Source organism: Saccopteryx bilineata, chromosome 9, assembly GCF_036850765.1.
Source record: "Saccopteryx bilineata isolate mSacBil1 chromosome 9, mSacBil1_pri_phased_curated, whole genome shotgun sequence".
NCBI classification, from domain to species: domain Eukaryota; kingdom Metazoa; phylum Chordata; class Mammalia; order Chiroptera; family Emballonuridae; genus Saccopteryx; species Saccopteryx bilineata.
The window spans coordinates 74,881,860-74,903,332 of NC_089498.1; the positions used below are offsets into that span (position 1 = coordinate 74,881,860).

Sequence of the window (21,473 nt, forward strand, 5' to 3'; positions counted from 1 at the left end):
TTCCTGTTCTCTCTCGCTTTCCCCCCTGCAGCCAGCAGCCAGCTCAATTGGTTTCAGCGTGACCTGGACGCTGAGGATAGCTCTGTTGGTCCAGCCTGTCAGCCTCAGGCACTAAAAGTAGCTCGGTACTTGGTACTCGATCATAGCTCAATCATAGGCCCCAGATCGTGGTCGCCAGGTGGATTCCAGTTGGGATGCATGAGGGAGTCTGCTTCACTATCTCCCTTAATCTCACCTAAAAAAAAAAAAGGACTCTACAAAGAAAGTGAAAAGTCCAGAGAGGTACAAAATAGTTGCTACTCATATGATAAAAAAACTAACAGCCAGACTATATTATTAGTTCGCTAAAAAAGAGAAAAAGAATCAAAAGGAAAAATGGGCAAAAGAGAAATCCAAAAGGCCAGTAAATATACGAAAAGATGTTCAACATTATCCTGATTAATACACATTAAAATTTGTATTAAATAACATTTCACACTTATAGACTGGTAAAATTATAAAGGCCAAAAAACCATGCATTGCCAGTATGTATTGGCATATCGCTGTGTACTGGCAAAGACATGGAACAATGACAACTGTCACATCTGATGCTGGGAGTGCAGACTGGCTCAATCACTTTAGAAAAGTTGACATTATCTTGATAAATAAAGACATGAACACCTTTAACCCTGCAATTTCACTTTAAAAAAATTCAAACATATTCTAAAAGATATGTATAGGAGTATTCACAACATTATTTGTAATAATCAAAAACTAGTAACCCAAATGTTGTCCATCAATGTTTAAACAGACAAAAACAATAGTAATTCACATAATACAACATGGTAACAAAAACAAATGAACTACACTATATATAACAAGAATAAATCTTACAAATAATAAAATAAATAAGACACAAAAGAAAACATACAGTTGTATTCCATTTTTATGACATTGAAAAAGACAATATTCAGCCAGTCAGAGAGAGACAATAGAAAGAGGGGCATGGGTACACGGAACAGACTGACAGCTGTCACAGGGGCGTTGAGGTGCTGGATGTAAGTAGGTAAGTGGATTAGGCAAAAAACATATATACTGATACATAACATAGACACAGACAACAGTATGTTGCTAGCCAGAGGGAAAGGCGGGGTGAGGGGGTAGGTGCAAGCTGGCAAAGTGGAGTAAATGAGTACAGAAAAAGGCTTTGCTTGGAGCAATGGGTGCACAATACAGTGTGCAGATATTCTGTTGAGTTGTACACTTGAAACCTGTATGGTTCTGTGAACCAATGTCACTCCAGTAAATTCATTAAAATAAAAATAACTTAAAAAAAGACAATATTCAACCATATTGTTTTGGGATGTAAAAATAAAGGAAAACCAAGAAATTGACAGTCATAAAAGTCATAGCAGGGGTTATCTCTGAAGGAAGGGAGAGAACTGTCATAGAACATAACACCCAGGAGTGAGGGTGGAAGGGCCGGTGGGCTGGCATTGTCCAAATTTGTAATCTGGATAATGATTATTTATAATTATTCTTTACAATGAAATCATTCTTTTTCATACATTTTTTACTCCAAAATAAAACAATTTTTTTAAAAGATAGGAAATTATGAAATAAAATTTAGGAATATTTACATCCCTCAAAAAATGTTTTAAAAGTAACACCCAATAAATCTCACAAACATAATGTTAAGTGAAGAAGCAAATCATAAAAAATATATATATGGTTAGATTTCATCTATATAAAGCTCAAAATCAGGCAAAATGAACTGTTTAGTGATACACATGATCATGATTATCACCAAAATTTCAGATGGTACTTTATTTCCTGAGGTTGAAGATGGAACCTGGGAGACTCTGGGGTGATGAAATGCTCTTTGTTAGCCTGGATAATGGTTACCTATATGGTCAGAGGTGGATTAAGGTCAGTTGAGGCCCTGGGCACAGAAGAGAAATATTGGGCCCCTTACATTAGAAAAAAGTGTAAAGTTGGGGATTTGCGGCCCTGGCCGGTTGGCTCAGCGGTAGAGCGTCGGCCTGGCGTGCGGGGGACCTGGGTTCGATTACCGACCAGGGCACATAGGAGAAGCGCCCATTTGCTTCTCCACCCCCCCCTTCCTCTCTGTCTCTCTCTTCCCCTCCCGCAGCCAAGGCTCCATTGGAGCAAAGATGGCCCGGGCTCTGGGGATGGCTCCTTGTAGAGTGGCTCTGGTCGCAGCAGAGCGATGCCCCGGAGGGGCAGAGCATCGGCCCCTAGTGGGCAGAGCATCGCCCCTGGTGGGCGTGCCAGGTGGATCCCAGTCGGGCGCATGCGGAAGTCTGTCTGACTGTCTCTCCCCGTTTCCAGCTTCAGAAAAATACAAAAAAAAAAGTTGGGGATTTGTGAGGTCCTCTACAAGTCGGGGCACAGGGCGTGCCCAATGTGCCTGCCGTTAAATCTGCCTCCACATGTTTCACTTTTATAATTATTTTTTAAAGTATATACACACATGCACACATGCGTGTACACGCGCACACACACAGACACATCCCTTGTAGTTTTCTTTATATATGCCATATCTATATATGATATATATTGTATTTATGTGATATACACATATAAATTTCTTTCTTAATGATACCCAACCATTCAAATAGCTGTTATTGGGCTGAATTAATCTAATCATACAATAGACTAAACCTAAATGGTCTATGTAAACTTACAACCATATCCTCATTTGTAATTTGCAAATCAGCTAATTCAGTGGTCCCCAACCCCCGGGCCGCGGACCAGTACCGGTCCGTGGACCATTTGGTACCAGTCTGCAGAGAAAGAATAAATAACCTACATTATTTCCATTTTATTTATATTAAGTCTGAACGATGTTTTATTTTTAAAAAATGACCAGATTCCCTCTGTTACATCCGTCTAAGACTCACTCTTGATGCTTGTCTTGGTCACATGATACATTTATCCGTCCCACCCTAAAGGCCGGTCCTTGAAAATATTTTCTGATATTAAACCGGTCTGTGGCCCGAAAAAGGTTGGGGACCACTGAGCTAATTCACTCAGTGCTAAGTCTGTTTGCTCTCTTCATAAAGCTTTAACATGAAAACGTATAACAAAAGTACTGGCTGAGCTAGCCTAACTGTACAAAAGGCTGAGAATGACCTTAGAAAAAATAGATTAAAAAAAAAGTGTTTAAATAAAATACTGATCAACAATAATATATTATATGCACTGTAGAACACAGAATTAGACTACTTTATTGGCTTCCCTGTTAAATTAAAACCTCTAAATCCTACTGTGATATAGAAATGATAAGTAAAGACAGGATGAAGGAATCAATATTTAATAAGAATGTCACCTTGCATTTGCAGAGAATTCTATATTTTATGAACGCTACAATGAATACCCTCATTTGCATTATATTCAAAATTATATGGAAAATTAGGAATTTGTATTAAAATATGATATAATAACAATTTCAAGTCAGAACTCAAGTGTGGATCTATGACATGTATGTAACTCAGAGTCTCAAAGATCTGATTAGTACTATGGGCCAAGTTGTAGGAATATATATACATCCCTGCCAAAGTCTTTTTCTGCATAAAAAACAATTTCAGTGGAATATTTTTTAGCATTCACAGCAATAGACATCTTTATAGATAGTTACTTTTATAACAATCTGTCTATATTTATGTTCTCTCTAGAAACAAACCTGCTAGGTTGACAGCAACAGTAGATATTTCCATAGAATGTTTTATTTCCTTTTCAACCTTTATTCCAACTTCTATTTACCCAGATACTTTTTAAAAAGACTTTTAAACTTTAGGATTTAATTAAAGCCAAAATTAGAACATCACAAATTAAACTGCTACTGACCATGTAAATTAAGTTTATATTGTTGCTTTATTAAACCAAGACCCAGAAAGTTAAGTGTCTTATTCACGTTACTCTACTTAATTCTAGAAACAGACCTTACTAACTTGACCTTACTGGCCATTAATTTTGAAATCAGATCTGATTCCTGAATTGGCAACATGGTGTTTCCATAAAACAGGAATAATAACACCAACACTGCAAATGCCTATGAAGAGAATTAAATGAGAAAATGTTTGTAAAATTCTAAGCACAGTGTCTAACACACAGTAAATCATGAATAAATGTTTATTTGGAAGGTAATATAAAAGGATACTGTTGATAGTGATAAATCAAATAAGAACTGTATTATGTAACATAAATTTCACTAATATATATATATAACAAATATAAATAACAAATATATAATGTTAGAAGTTTCCTTTTAATGAAAACATTTAATTAAAATGCAAAGTAAAAGTCTAATCATAAACTTACCTATTACCCATCCTTGCTATTTTAATCAAGGAAATGGACATTTTTGTTCCATTTCTTCTAACCTAAGTAGCATTTCAAATCCATGGAATCAATTTGCCATTTTTAAGAAATCTTCTATTTTTATTTAAAAGCTATCATTTCCAACTACAACAACAAAAATCCAGGCATTTGACAAGATACAACAGCCCTTTATATTTAAAACACTCAATAAAATGGGTCTAGAAGGAAAGTACCTCAACATTATAAAGGCCATAAATGACAAACCATCAACTAATTTCATACTAACTGGTGAAAAAAAAAAGGTTTCTCCTCTAAAATCAGAAACAAGACAAGGCTGTTCACTCTCTCCACTCTTATTCAACACACTTCTGGAAGTTTTATCCAGAGCCATCAGACGAGGAAAGAAATAAAAAGCATCCATATCAGGAAGGAAGTAAAGGTATCACTTTTTGCAGATGACGTGATCTGTATAGAGAAAACCCCAAAGACTACACCAAAAAACTATTAGAAACAATAAACCAATACAGTCAAGTTGCAGGATACAAAATCAACACACATAAGTCTATTGCTTTCCTATAGGCCAACAATAAAACTTTGGAAAATGACCTAAAAAACACAACTCCTTTTACAATTGCAACAAAAATAGAAATAAAGTGAAATACTTGGGAATAAACTTAAAGGATGTGAAGGACCTATAGAGTGAAAACTATAAAGCATTATTGAAAGAAATTGAAAAAGACACAATGAAATGAAAAAATATTCCATGTTCAGGGATGGGAAGAATCAACACATTTAAAATGGCCATATTACCCAAAGCAATCCACAAATTTAATGCAAACCCATCAAAATCCTAATGTCATTTTTCAAAGAAGTAGAACAAAAAATCACCAGGTTTGTATGGAACCATGAAAATCCCCAAACAGCCAAAGCAATCAGGAGAAAAAGGAATGAAGCAGGAGGTATCACATAACCTGACTTCAAATAAAACTATAGAGCCACGATAATCAAAACAGCATAGTACTGGCAGAAAAACAGACATACAGACCAATGGAACAGAATTGAGAGCCCAGAAATAAAACCACATATATATGGACAAATCATCTTCTACAAAGGAGCCAAAAACACGTAATGGAGAAAAAGAAAGCCTCTTCAATAAACGGTGCTGAAAAAATTAGAAAACCACATGCAAAAGAATGAAACTTGACTGGTGTTTGTTCCCCTGCACAAAAATGAATTCAAAATGGACCAAAGACCTAAACATAAGACCTGAAACTATAAATTACATAGAAGAAAACATAGGCACTAAGTGCACGGACCTTAGCCGTAGAGAACAATTTATGAATTTGACGCCAAAGGCAAAGGAAGTAAAGATAAAAATAAATGAATGGAACTATATCAAACTAAAAAGCTTCTGCCCAGAAAAAGAACCTGACAACAAAACAAATAGGCAACCAACTAAATGGGAGATGATACTTGCAAACAACAGCTCCAAAAAGGGGCTAATATCCAAAATATATATATAAATAAAGAACTCACAAAGCTCAGGAACAAACAAGCAAACAATCCAATTAAAAAATGAGGAGAGGACCTGAACAGATACTTCTCCCAAGAGGACAAATAGCCAACAGATATATGAAAAGATGCTCATCTTCACTAGCTATTCGAGAAATGCAAATCAATACTACAATGAGATACCACCTCACTCCTGTTACATTGACTATTATCAACAAGACAGGAAATAACAAGTGTTGGAGAGGCTGTGGAGAAAAAGGAACCTTCATTCACTGCTGGTGGAAATGCAACCTAGTACAACCATTTGGCAAAAACCATTTGGTGGTTCCTCAAAATATTAACAATAGAACTACCATATGACCCAGCAATTCCAAAAAACTAGGAAACATTGGTACGTAAAGACACATGCACCTGCCTGACCAGGTGGTGGCACAGTGGATGGAGCGTCAAACTGGGATGCGGAAGGACCCAGGTTCGAGACCCCGAGGTCGCCAGCTTGAGCGCGGGCTCATCTGGTTTGAGCAAAAGCTCACCAGCTTGGACCCAAGGTCGCTGGCTCCAGCAGGGGGTTACTCGGTCTGCTGAAGGCCCACGGTCAAGGCACATGTGAGAAAGCAATCAATGAACAACTAAGAAGTCGCAACGCGCAACGAGAAACTGATGATTGATGCTTCTCATCTCTCTCTGTTCCTGTCTGTCTGTCCCTATCTCTGCCTCTGTAAAAAAAAAAAAAAAAAAAAAAAAGACACATGCACCTGACCTGTGGTGACAGTGGATACGGTGTTGACCTGGATGCCAAAATCGCTGGTTCAAGACTCTGGGCTTGCCTGATCAAGGCACATATGAGATTTGATGCTTCCTGCTCCTCCCCCACCCTTCTCTCTCTCTCCCCCCCCTCCCTCCCTCCCAGTCTCCCTCCTTCCCTCTCTCTCTTCTCTAAAATGAATACATAAACAAAAATTTTAAAGACACATGCACCCCCATATTCAGCACAGCATTATTCACAGTGGCCAAGACATGGAAACAACCAAAGTGTCCTCTGATAGAGGACTGGATTTAAAAAGATGTGGTACATATGTATAATGGAATACTACTCAGCCATAACAAATGATGATATATTGCCATTTATGACAATATGCATGGAATTTGAGAACATTATACTGAATAAGTAAATCAGAAAAAGCTAAGAACTATTTGACTTCACACATAGATGGGATATAAAACTGAGTCTCCTGGACACAGATAAAAGTGGTTACCAGGGGGTGTGCAAGGGGGTAGGGGAAAGAGAGTAAAGAGGGACAAATATACAATGACAGAAAATAATTTGACTTTAGATTATGGGTGCACAACATAATCAATAGTTCTTATGCTATAGATATGTTTACCTGAAACCTTATGTACTCTTACTGATCAATGTCACCCTGTTAAAACTTAATTTTCTAAATAAAATAAAAAGAACACCCCCAAAATGGGCAAAAGACTAGAATAGACATTTTTCCCAGGAAGATAAACAAATAAGCACATGAAAAGATGCTCAACATTAGGGAAATGCAAATCAAAACCACAATGAGATACCACTTCACACCCATAAGGATAACTATTATAAAAAAAAAAGCAAAAAATAACAAGTGTTGGAGAAAATGTGGAGTTTCTGAACCTTTGTGCACAGCCGTTGAAAAGCCCTAACGCAGCTGCTATGAAAAATAGTTAAACATAGAATTACCATAAGATTCAGCAATTCTACTCTTAGGCATATATTCGAAAGGATTAAAAGCAGGGACTCAAGCAGATACTAGTATACCAATGTTCATAACAGCATTATTCACAATAGCTAAAAGGCAGAAACAGCAGAGATGTCTACCAACAGAAACATGCATATAATGGAATATTATTCAGCCTTAAAAAGGAATTCACTGCCGGTAACAGCCACTATGGAAAACAGTATGGAGGCTCTCAAAAAATTAAAAATAGTGTTACTATATGACACAGCAATCCCTCTTCTGAGTGTCTACCTAAATAATTTGAAAACATTAGCAAAGATAAAACCACAATGAGATACCACCTCACACCTGTCAGAATGATGCTCATTAACAGAACAACACACAATAAGTGCTGACAAGGGTGTGGAGGAAAGGGAACCCTCCTGCACTGCTGGTGGGAATGCAGACTGGTGCAGCCACTGTAGAGAACAGTATGGAGTTTCCTCAAAAAATTAAAAATGGAACTGCCTTTTGACCCAGCTATCCCACTTTTGGAATATATCCTATGAATACCAAATCACTGATTCAAAAGAAGATATGCATCCCCCCATGTTTACTGCAGCATTGTTTACAATAGCCAAGATTTGGAAACAGCCCAAGTGTTCATCAGTGAATGAGTGCATTAAAAAGCTGTGGTACCAGTTGCAGAACTCCAGGGAAAAGCACCCTGGTCTCATCTCTCCAGGCAGAAAGAACAGAGGCTCCATCTCCACACATGCTGCAGATGGCTTTTCCAGTCTACCTGAATCATTACCAGCTAGAAGCAGCGGTCATTGGGACTTGGACATGAGCTGCAAAGTATAGAACTGTGACAATAATTCCAGTGCCATGAGGACTTTTCCTGGATGTGGACTTTTTCTGAACTCCTGCTCCTTGTGACAGCTCCTAACGGACTGAACTGGGGTTGGGTTGCATTCGCAGGGATTTGGAATGGTGTTGGGGCCAACTTGGACTTGGTGAACATGTTAAGGACACTACTCTTTTATGGATTCTTGTTGTATTGGCCAAGAGTTTGCTTAAAGGCTTTAATCACTGTAAAAAAAAAATATATATATATAGAAGACTGGATAAAGAAGATGTGGCACATATACACTAAGGCAGGCGTCCCCAAACTGCGGCCCCCTGAGGCCATTTATCCAGCCCCCGCCACACTTCTGGAAGGGGCACCTCTTTCATTGGTGGTCAGTAAGAGGACCACTGTATTTGGCAGCCCTCCAATGGTCTGAGGAACAGTGAACTGGCCCCCTGTGTAAAAAGTTTGGAGACCCCTGCGTGACTAAGGTGTACTACTCAGCCATAAGAAATGATGACATTGGATCTTGATAACATTACACAGAGTGAAATAAGTAAATCAGAAAAAACCAAGAACTGCATGATTCCATACATTGGTGGGACATAAAAACGAGACTAAGAGACATGGACAAGAGTGTGGTGGTTATGGGGGGGGGGGGGGGAGAGAAAGGGGGAGGGGAAGGGGCACAAAGAAAACTAGATAGAAGGTGACAGAGGACAATCTGACTTTGGGTGATGGGTATGCAACATAATTGAATGACAAGATAACCTGTACATGTTTTCTTTGAATATATGTACCCTGATTTATTGATGTCACCCCATTAAAATTAATAAAAATTTATTTATTAAAAAAAAAAGCTGTGGTACATATACACAATGGAATACTATGCAGCTGTGAAAAAAAAGGAAATCTTACCTTTTGCGACAGCATGGATGAACCTGGAGATTATTATGCTAAGTGAAATAAGCCAGGCAGAGAAAGACAAATATCATATGATCTCACTTATATGTGGAATCTAATGAACAAAGTGAACCGAGGAATGGAACAGAGGCAGAGGCAGGGTCACAGGGACTAGAGGGACAGCTGTCAGAGGGAAGAGGGATGAGGGGATGGGATCAGAGAAGGTGAAGGGATTAGTGAAATTATATATACATAACACAGAGATACAGATAACAGGACAGCAAATCCCAGAGGAGGTGGGGGTGAGGGTGTTATATTAAGTGGGACACATGAGTCCAAGTAAACACAATAAATTAAAATTAATAAAAATTTTTAAAAAATGATATATGCACCCCTATGTTTCACTGCTACATTATTCATAGTGGCTAAGGCATGGAAACAACTAAAGTGTCCTTCAATTCACTGAAGAACACTGATTGGATAAAGAAGACTATACGGTACCTATATACAAAGGAATAATACTCAGTCATAAGAAAAGATGAAATATTGCCATTTGCTGCAACAGCAATGGACCTTGAGAATATCATGCTAAGTGAAAAAGGTCAGGCAGAAAAAATTAAGACCCATATGATTTCACTCATGTGAAAGTAACAAGTGAACAAATAAAAACTCATAGACACAGACAACAATATGGTGGTAAGCAGAAGGAAGGGGAGTAAAGAAGTAGTAAGAGTAAAGGGGGCCAAATACATAGTAACAGAAGATATGACTTTGGGTAATGGGCAAAAAAAGCAATATACAGGTCATATTTCATAGAAATGTACATTTGAAATCTATATAATCTTATTAACCAATGTCGACCCAATAAATAAAAAGATAAAATAAAAATAAAGTGTTAAGATTAAAACAAAAAAATTCTGAAACATCCTACAACATAGATGAAGTTTGAAGACATTCTGCTAAGTAAAATAAACCAGATACAAAGAAACAAAATTGCATGACTCCACTTATAGAAGGTATCAAAATAGACAAATTCTTTGAGATACAAAATATAGAGGCTACCAGTGACTGAAGGGAGGAGAAAATAAGAAGTTATTGTTTAATGGGTACAGAGTTTCTGTTCGGCATGATAAAAAGAGTTCTGAAAATGGATAATGGCAATGGTTCTACAACAGTGTGAAAAGTATTTAATGCCACTATATGGAACACTTAAAGAGTGATTCAACAGCATATTTTATGTTAAATATATTTTACCACAATTAAAAAAAAACTACCTAGTCCAAAAAAGCATAACTAGCAAATAAGTTTTTAAAACACCAATGCTCATAGCAGTGTTACTCACAATAGATATAAGGTGGAAGCAATCCAAGTGTCTGTCAACAAATTAATGGATAAACAGGATGTGGTTTATACATACAATGAAATATTATTCAACTATGAAATAGAAGGAAATTCTAACACATGCTACATCCTGGGCTAATCTCGAGGATATCATTCTAAGTAAAATAAATCAGGCATAAAAAGACAAACACTGTATGACTCTACTTATATGAGGTACCTACAGTACCTCAAATCAGAGACAAAGAAAAACTGCGGTTGCCAGGAACTGGGGAAAGCGGGTACTACTGAGTTATTATTTAATAGATTTGCACAATAAAAATAGTTCTAGAGATAGACGATGGTGATGACTTCACAAGAACCTGAATGCACTTAACACCACTGACCTGTAACATAGTTTAAGATGGTAAATTTTATATTATTTGTATTCTAGCACAATAAGAAAAATGGAAAAAGAAAATTCTGGTATATCCTACAACATGGATGAAACTTAAAGATATTATGTCAAGTAAAATAAGCCAGTCACAAAGACCAATGCTTTATAATATGACTAATATACTTTCAGTAGTGAAAGTCAAAGAAATAAAAGGTAGGGTGGTGATGCCAGAGCCTGAGTGGATAAGTTATTGTTTAATGAATATAGAATTTTCTGTTTGAATGGTCATAATTAATGGTTGCACATCAATGCAGATATACCTACTGCCTCCTAACTGTGCACTTAAAAATGATTAAAATAGTAATTTTTTAAAAAATTATAGATTGATTTGAGAGAGAGAGAGAGAAACAATCTCTTCCTGTATGTGCTCTGACTGGGGATCAAACCTACAACCTTTGTTCATCAGGGTGATATTCTAACTAACTGAGCCATCCAGCCAGAGCTGAAATAGTCTCTTTTTTTTTAATTGTGGTAAAATATACATAAAATTCACTGTTTTAACCACTTTTAAGCATACAATTCAGTTACATTAATTATATTCACCATGTGGTACAACCACAGCGCAACCCTAATTTTTGAAGAGAACAGAGCCAACAGTATTACTGCATTTCTCAAATTCTAAATTTATCTAATTGCTTCCTTGTCACATGGTTTAAATTGTTTTTCTAATCCCTTCATTTCCTGTAATCTAAAATTTATATCTAAAAGCTTCGATTGGAGTCAAATTAAATACTTTTATCAACAACTCTTAGATAGATTATTTTGTGTATTTCAGAAGCCTTGCTTTGTTTTTTTCTCCATTATCTGATTTGCTATTAATCCCATCAATAAAATTTTTTTATCTCAGACACTGTACTTTCCATTTCTGGAGGCTTTTTTTTTTTTAAATTATGAAGTGAGAGGCGGGGAGGCAGAGGCTGACTCCCACATGCACCCCGACCTGAGATAAACCCGGCAAGACCCCTACCAGGCAATGCTCTGCCCATCTGGGGCCACTGCTCCATTGCTCAGTAACCAAGCTATTTTAGCGCCTATGGCGAGGCCATGGAGCCATCCTTTGCTCGAACCATTCAAGCCATGGCAGTGGGAAGGGAAGGGGGAATGGAGAAACAGATGGTTGCTTCTCCTGTGTGTCCTGACTGGGAACTGAACCCCTGACTTCCACATACCAGGCAGTTCTACCCTGAGCCAACCGTCAGGGGAATTTCTGGAGGCTTGATTTGGGCCTTTTAAAAATATCTTCCATGTTCCGACTTGACATATTCAATCTTTCTCCTACTTTCTTGAGCAGATGGAATACAATTATAAAAACTATTTGAATAACCCTCTCTATTAATCCTATCACCTGTGTTCTGTTTCATTTTGGTTTTTTTCCCCCGTATCATTATGGCTCATGTTTTCCTGTTTAATATTTCTGGTTGGATGACAGACACCGAATTTTACCTTGTTGGGTACTAGATATTTTTGCATTCCTATAACAATTCTTGAGCTTAGTTCTAGGACACAATTCAGTAACTTGGAAACAGTTTGATCCTTCAGGTCTTGCTTTTAAGCTTTGCAGGCTGGGTCAGAGCAGCATATATATTGAATAGTTTAACGCTAATTTATGCCACTGCTTAGGAAAAACCCTTCTGAGTGCTCTATATAATGACCTGTTAAGACACTTTCCACTCCAGCTGATTGGAAAAATAAACACTTTTCCTGTTTCTACAAGAACTCTGAGTACTGTTGTCTCTAATTTTTTCAACTGGTTCTTTTTCTAAATTGGGTTCTTTCCTCACACGTATGCACTGACCATTTCTTATAGGCAAATATTTGAGAGGAGCTTTGGCAGATCTCAGGAGTTCTCCTCTCAGTTCTCTAATCCCTAAGATTCTGCACTGAAAAAATGAGGTAAGCTTCTTTTTTTTATTATTTATAAATTTCAGGTATACTATTTTTTTTTATTTATTTATTTTAGAGAGGAGAGAGAGAGAGATAGAAGGAGAGAGAGAACGGGGGTGGGGGGGGGAGCAGAAAGCATCAACTCCCATATGTACCTTGACCAGACAAGTGCAGGGTTTCGAACCGGTGACCTCAGTGTTCCAGGTCGACGCTTTATCCACTGCGCCACCACAGGCCAGGCCGAGGTAAGCTTCTTAACTCCAGCTGCCTTGGCCTCTCCCCAGACTCCCTCAATTCAGGGAGACCACTGTGCTCTGTCTGGGTTCCCCCTCCCTGCTCTGCACATGGGAAGATCTCCAAGCCGCAAGCCAAAGCAAACATAAAGCTCACCTCAAAAATCATTTTCCTTTAAACAACTGGTTGTTCACATTTTCTTTAGTACTAGCATTGAATGAATACTACTCTGTAAGGGGTACTATGTGAAGTGCCTGATATCCTTTACCTTATTTAATCCTCAATAACCTTTGAGGTATTATTATTACTCCTACAGAACTGTGAAGGACGTCCAAGCCCAATGCTTCTAAGAAATCTGCCTAAGGTCATAGCCAGCAGATGGCAGAGGAAAGTTTCTACAATCCCAAAGTCATTGTTCTAACCATTATGCTTCATTACCATCTCAGGAATATTTACAGTAGAAAGTTAGATGATCTCAATACTTAAGTTGAAAATCAAATTCTGAAACTGCTTAATTTAAATGCTATCACAGATCAAAGACCTGAGAAAATTAGCAATGCTGCTTTATATAAAGTATATTACAACAGAATCTACTTGATAATTTAAAAAAAAATACAATTTCCAAATTTAAAGGCATTTTATTTTGACAAGAAATAAACATGGTTGAAGTAAAAATTAACCATCATGTGAAACTAGAGAATGTAGATTCAAGTCTAGTCATAATGTTCTACAATGTCTCTGTCAAATAGAATTGCAGCAATGATAGAAAGTTCTATGTCTGTACTGTTCAATACAGTACCTAGCCATATGTGGCTATTGAGCACTTGGAATGTGTCTAGTGAAAATGATAAACTTAATTTTTAATTTTAACTAGCATAAATTTAATTGTAATTATCAATTCATGCATCAGTCTCCACCACTAGATGAGTTCAGTGAGAAATGGAATATGATTTTCCTCTCTCTCTCCAGTGCCTTGGTACATATTAGATAAAACATGTTCATTGATATATGGTAGAATGTGTATGCAGATGGAATTTTCTAGATGTGTCCACATAAATTCTCTAAATGTATCAGATCGATAAAGGTTACAGAGTGCAGTCTTAATCTACCAAATTATACCCTATTTCTATTCTGATTTTTAAAGCAGATGAAATATCTTATTTACTCATTTATTCACCAAACATGTTCTGAGCTTGTCTAGATGACAGGTGCTCAGGATATGATGGTGAATGACTTGTTCCTGGCATTAAGAATCACTCAGTCTCATAGAGAATACATACAATTGCTCCACAAAATAAGAATATTTTTAAAGGTAAAAATAGTTATTATGGGAACCAAAAAGAAAAATAACCACTTGATAATGGAGGGAAGTTTTATGAATTGAAAAACTCATAAACCTAGTTTAAAGATGAATAGTAGTAGCTCACCACTTGGAAGATAGCAGGATGGTGGAGAGGTATTCAAACATACAACATACAACAAACAGCATATGCAAAGGTATAAAGACACAAAATGACATGGCTCGCCTGACCAGGCGGTGGCGCAGCGGATAGAGCATTGAACTTGGACGCAGAGGACCCAGGTTCAAAACCCTGAGATTGCCAGCTTGAGCTTGGGCTCATCTGGTTTGAGCAAGACTCACCAGCTTGAGCCCAAGGTCGCTGGCTTGAGCAAGAGGTCACTAAGTCTTCTGTAGCCCCCTGGTCAAGGCACATATGAGAAAGCAATCAATGAACAACTAAGGTGACGCAACAAAGAATTGATGCTTCTCATCTCTCTCCCTTCCTATCTGTCCCTCTCAGTCCCTCTCTCTGTTTCTGTCACACACACACACACACACACACACACACACACACACACACACAAAGACATGGCTTGTAGAGGGAGTAAAATGTAGTTTACTCTGACTAGCACATGGAAGGGAAGGTAGAGATACAAGAGCTAAACTAGAAAGCTGTCTGAGAGCTTAGATCACAATGCCCTTTATGTGCCATGGGATACAATTCTCACTTAAACCTAATAGGATAGTAAACAACCAAGCACTAATGTTTATTTAAAAAAAAAAAAAAAAGCTTGCTGGTTTGATTTCAATACTCAAGGAACAAACTTTAAAAAAAGCAAAACAAATTATAATTTAGAACTTGGTGCTTAGAAATAGACATCAAGTAACTAAGTCTGAACAAGCAATGTTGCTATAATAGGCATTTTAAGTTTTAAATAACCAACATTAAATCACATTGAAGAAAAATGCAACTATTGTATAGCTGACATGAATGATGAAAATACATTGCTCAAAGATTACACTAAAATTTCAATTTTTTCATAGTAAAATACACCTTGAACTTATTAGTTGGCCTAAGAAATTATTACAATTTGCAAAAACAAAAAAAAACAAAAAACCCCTGATAACTCTTAGTTGGGGGAGGGGGGAAGGTTAATCAATTTCTAGCTGTTTCTTTTCTTATAAACAAGGCTAAGACACCTCTCCTACTAATGCAGTCTTTAACTTCCCAATGCCAGATCATTAGTTACATTTAATGTCAAGCACTTCTCACAGGTTGTTCAATTTCATAGTTGCCTTTTTTGTTTTTTCAAGTAACACTTTAAACTGTTACCTCTTCTACCTGCAGGTATTTAGCATATCATATTCTCAAAGTAATACTTGTTCTTCACAGGATTTGAACCCTGAACTTATTCTTAAAAATAAAACCAAATCCATTTTTATCATTTCTATTACCAAAAGTTACCATAAATTCTAATCTGAACTTCAACACCTATCTCCCCTTGTATAGTGTATCTTCCACTTAATATTAAACTTTATACAAGCTCAGAATTTGTATAAAATACTTTCAATATATCCCTAGAGTGCGTGACAGTTATACTTACATTAGGCAATCTTTAAATAGTTGGGCAGTCCACTACTAATTAATTTTGTTTAAGCTAAGTTTTCTAGTTTATTGCTATACATGCAATATAGAATTTAAAAACCTGCTGAATCAAGACAAACTGAATGAAGAACAATATGGTTAATTCTTCAGATACCTATATTTTAAACTCTCCACAATTAAACATTCTGAAATTGGGAAAATAAAGTCTTTTTAGACATTTTTTGTCATTTTTTATTAACAATTACATTTAATGAGAACCTACAATATTGAAGACACTTGGCATACATTAAGTTAATTGTTTCAAGACCCCACGAGATAAGTATACATATTATCATTTCCATTTTGCAAATGCAATAAATTCAAGTTCAGAGAGATTCAGTAATCTATTCAACTTCTGGATAGAAGTGATGGAGTTGGGTTTTAGAGTATAGAGCATGTGCCACCAATGTTAGCAATTAAAGTTCCATCAATTAATTTAGTTCTTAAGATTTCTTTTAAATGAAGACGAAGACGGTGGAGTAAACAATGGTGCTTCAATTATATTTTCTCTAAAAATAATATATAGGCTTGGGCCTGTTGGATCAGTGGTAGAGTGTCAGCCTGGCATATGGATGTCCCAGGTTTGATTTCTGGTCAGGGGACACAGGAGAAACACCCATCTGCTCCTCCACACCTCCCCTTCTTGCGTCTCTCTCTCTCTCTCTCTCTCCCTCTCTCTCTCTTTTCCCCTCCTGCAGCCAGGGCTCGATTGGAGAGTTGGCCCCAGGTGCTGAGGATGGCTCCATGGCCTCTGCCTCAGGCACTAAGAAGAGCTGGGTTACTGAGCAACTGAGCAATACCCCACATGGGCAGAGCATTGTCCCCTAGTGGGCTCTCCAGGTAGATCCCAGCCAGGGAGCATGTGAAAATATGCCTCTGCCTCCTCTCCTCTCACTGAATAAAAAAATTAAAAAGCCCATAAAAATACAAAACCAGACAATGTTAACTACAGTTTTAAAGTTAACAGCCAATGATAGCAATTAGTGACAACTGCAGTGATTTGTTTCATAAAATGCACAAAATAAAGCCATTTCTATGCTAACAGATTTTTAAACATGAAATAATTAAAAGAATCAAACATTTAATATTAACTACATATATAGTTAAATACTTAGAACATTTTTATTTACTACTTTTAAACTGTGGCTTGTTAATCAAGTTCACCCATAATAATAAAAATATTTATAAAAAATCTATCTTAAGTATTAAATACATAATAAAGTTATAAAATGTGACTACTCCAAAGTACAAGTACTATACATGTAATAACAGTACAAATATATGCACTTCAAGAGTTTAAATTAATAAAATAATAGACATTAAAAAGGAAAAATCAACATACAAACTAAAATATAATATATAATGGGAAAGGAAAGCAAGTTCTCTTAATTAAAAAACAAATATATATAAAATCATTTAAATGAATGTCTGTTGTTTCTGCCTGTCCAGCAACCATTTTCCCTTCTTTGGGAAATAACACCTCAATTCTCCTTTAGGAATTATATGCCCCCTTTAACCCTTTGAGTAGTGAGCTTATTTCATGTTCGTTGACCTCCGGAAGTGAGTTTTTTTTCAAAAAATGAAATTAGTTATAGTTTTATTAACTTAAAGTCACGTTTATTTGATAACAAATTTATGGAAACAAGAAGAACATACATTTGCCTTTTTTTAATGTTGCCTTATATATGTACAATCACACTCTGGATGGTCAGGAGGCACGAGGACATACGTGAATGTCCGTACTACTAAAGGGTTAACTCATACAGTTTGGAACTGTATACCCCCTGCACCTCACTCCAGGATAGGAACAAGAGCCAATCCTGGCCACACAAAGCATTCCATCATCTGGCCACAGAGACTGCCTCTAGGATTCGCAATGCCCCAAGTCAGGCCAATGAGACTCCTACACAGTAGTTTGTTAGAATCATAGAGAAAGGGAAGTTCTCTCTTTTCTGGAAGTTCTAAGGTTGTAGAATGTAAGCCTAGTGCTATTAGTACCATCTTTCCCACAGAATTCTGACTTCAGATTCTTTAGTTTTCCACACTGATTTAAAAATAAGCAAGAAAACTAGTGGTCACCTCGTGGAAGGGGAAAAGATAAAGGAGGATTTCAACTTCCAATGTTACATTTTCTATGTTTCCACTTTTCTAAAATAAACACCTATAACTTTTATAATAAAAAATATGCACATGTAAAAATATTGCCTGTTTTTAAATATGCTCCAATAGCAATGTCTTAAAAGCATTAACAATTTTCTCATAATTTACCAAAGTGAGTAAAAAATCTCTTTCAAAAGAATTAACTTTTTCCCTTAGTACAAACGCAAGCTATTTTTATTTTGAGTGTGTGTGTTGGGAGGGGTGTGTGTTAACTTTTTTTAAAAAAACAGTTCTCTTTTTAAAAGGGATATCTTAAGTCTATCTGGGAAAAAAATGTTTTACATTCAGCAAGTGCCATAGCCATTGTAAAAATTACTCAAGAGGTAAAACTAAAGCTTAAAAGTGGCCACACTAGGTTTAATAACTATCAATTACTTTAGTCCTATAATTCTAAACAATATACCCTGAAGGGTCAGTTAAATCTTTCAGTTATAATTATTTTATGTATTGTATTATGGGAGAAATTACATACTATTGTTTTGTTCTTATATAGTACAGAAAAGTCAGTCTCAAGATGCAATCCTTGAGAATGCAAAAAGTCTACTTACTGAATATAGTAAATGCTCTATAGATTTTAAAAGATAGCAATACATACTTTAGTCCTCTTGCTTACTGGATTTTTATTAGTTTACATCACTCTTTCTTTCCCTTTCTTTCCAGATGTACAGCCCACTCCCAAACTTTTGTTTTCTGCCAGTATTACTCTGTTTTATAGTCCTCCATAATTATAAACACTTAGAAAGTGTCGATGACACTCCAGACATAAATAGGTAGTCAGAGTGATGTTAAGTAAAAGAGGTAACCAGGGACCTATGGAGGGTAACAATAAAGAGTAACTGTAAGGCCCTGGCCGGTTGGCTCAGCGGTAGAGCATCGGCCTGGCGTGCGGGAGACCCGGGTTCAATTCCCAGCCAGGGCACATAGGAGAAGCGCCGATTTGCTTCTCCACACACACCCCCTCCTTCCTCTCTGTCTCTCTCTTCTCCTCCTGCAGCCAAGGCTCCATTGGAGCAAGGATGGCCTGGGTGCTGGGGATGGCTCCTTGGCCTCTGCCCCAGGCGCTAGAGTGGCTCTGGTAGCGGCAGAGCGACCCCCGGGAGGGGCAGAGCATCGCCCCCTGGTGGGCAGAGCGTTGCCCCTGGTGGGCGTGCCAGGTGGATCCCGGTCGGGCGCATGCGGGACTCTGTCTCTCCCCGTTTCCAGCTTCAGAAAAATACAAAAAAGAGTAACTGTAGGCCAAAGCCCCCATCACAGACAAGGGGCATTAGTTCTCTAAACGTTTTTAGGAAAAGGTGATAATCAACCTGCTCATTACCTTGTCCAACACCAGAAAGACAGCAGGTTGATGATGCTGGCCAATATCTATGTCTCAAGATGCTTACACTTTACTAATTTGTCATATAGTTCAATGAAACCTAAATTCCCCTACAACTATCAACCCCAAACTGTTTCACTTCATCTGCAAACTCGTTCTTCTATTGCAAGATTGCTTGCACACATGACCCAAAGAGATGCTTTAGCATAAAAATATATCCAAGAACCCACCCATAAAAACTGTGACACATCTAAACTGCTCACAAAAATTGGGGGATATTTTATAGCTTCATATTAATTTTGAAATATCCCCTAATTTTTGTGAGCAGTATGCTTATAAAATAATAGAAAAAAATGGTCTTTCCATGTAACACAAGGAGAATATTTTACTCTAGTCCCTTAGCTATAAAATGGTTATTCTACTTGTATTTAAAATACCTACAATATATTTTAGGCATCTGAAAGAGAAGGTAAAAAAATCATAAAGATTAGGATTTACAGAGATATCAATTTAAAGAATTGTCCGTTGTAAACTCTTCTCCCACCCTTAACAGAGTCAGTAACACTCTCGAAACATTGCAAGGTGGGCCAGGATGGAATGGGGAGAGGAAACTTGAAGAAAATGAGAACGAGAAGGCACTGGAAAAGATAAAAACTGAACACTCCAAGAAGCCTGCACTTTGTTTTGCTCCTTCGGGTCCTCAGTGGCTTTCCACTTCTCGAATCCTTCCAATTATTAATATTTCTCTCCATCAGAGATCTAACTGTAAACGCCCCCACCCACTTCCAACCACATCCACAAATCCCAAAGGTACCAATCACGTCTACCTGTGTCTCCTGGTCGCCCTAAGGAGAGGGACGTTGGCGCCTAGGGAACCCAGCGGCTAGTAGTTCTCGCGGTACAAAGAGAAGGGTCGGGTGAGCTGAAGAAAAGCGGAGGTCGGGAATTAGAAGGACTAAGGACGCCACTCCAGCCCCTGAACTGAGCGCATCAGACACACACAGCTACTCCGCCCGACCTGAAAAGTAGCCTGATCCCGGAGCCAACAAACGGTCCCGAATCTTAGGTCCCTAAAGCTGTTTTGTACTCCCTTCTCTTTTTGCCTTCCCTAAATAATAGCTGTCTCCCCACACCTCTCAGAGTTCAGCACTCACCCGCGCACACTGAAGCACCAGCAACTTCTGCGTCAAAACCTCCCACTTCTGAAAACCACAGAGACGAACAAACAGCGGAGACAACCTCCACCGCCGCCCACCATCACGTGACCCGCTTTGCCGCTGTGCCTGTCGGGATCGCGGCGAAACTCGTGTGGGAGGAGCACCGAGGAAAAGGCGTGAGGAGGGGCGGGGACAGGGAGGCTATCCGCCCCGTCCGGCCTCGGGCCCCGCCCCCTCCGTGTTTAAGCGGGAAGGCTCTCGGGCTTTTTCTCTGGCGTTACAACTGTCGCGCACACAAAAGTTAATGAGTCTGAAGAATCAGTTGTGCCTTTAGCCACCTCGTTGGTACCCGTTTACGTGTTGGCTAAGCAAAAAAGCTGGACCTCAGTGAGTTGAGGATTGTTCCTTTTGAACTAAATTTAGGTTTACGCTTCTGGTAACATTTCCTTATTTCCTGACCTCGGAATTTTTTTCAATTTAGAAACCTCACCATTCCCTCTACTGAATGTGTTTTTCAAGTATTGTTTTTGCAAACTAATATATTGGGACTGTTTTTCTCCAATATAGCTATGAGAAGTAAGGACGGAGAAGGATCCTGTCGCTAGAGAAATAGAACGAAAATATTTTGATAACGATACCAGAGAATTGTCAAATTAAAAAAATCTTGAAGCATTTCATTAAGCAGAACTGTAGAAAAGGCTACAACTGTGGAACAAAAGAAGGCACACAGAACT

General features: G+C 37.7%; 1 protein-coding gene across 4 annotated transcripts in view; it reads right to left on the bottom strand.

Moving 5' to 3' along the window:
* Nucleotides 1-20,868, bottom strand: part of MICU1 (mitochondrial calcium uptake 1) — a 265,614-nt gene extending 244,746 nt beyond the window's left edge. For 2 of the 4 annotated variants that reach the window (XM_066243012.1, XM_066243016.1), the window contains exon 1: nucleotides 20,737-20,860. The gene's annotated coding sequence lies outside the window, so the exon portion shown is untranslated. Of the gene's footprint in view, nucleotides 1-20,396; nucleotides 20,505-20,736 lie in introns of all 4 variants that reach the window. The other 2 variants (XM_066243013.1, XM_066243014.1) reach the window with 2 other exon arrangements.
* Between the last annotated feature and the right edge of the window lie 605 nt (nucleotides 20,869-21,473).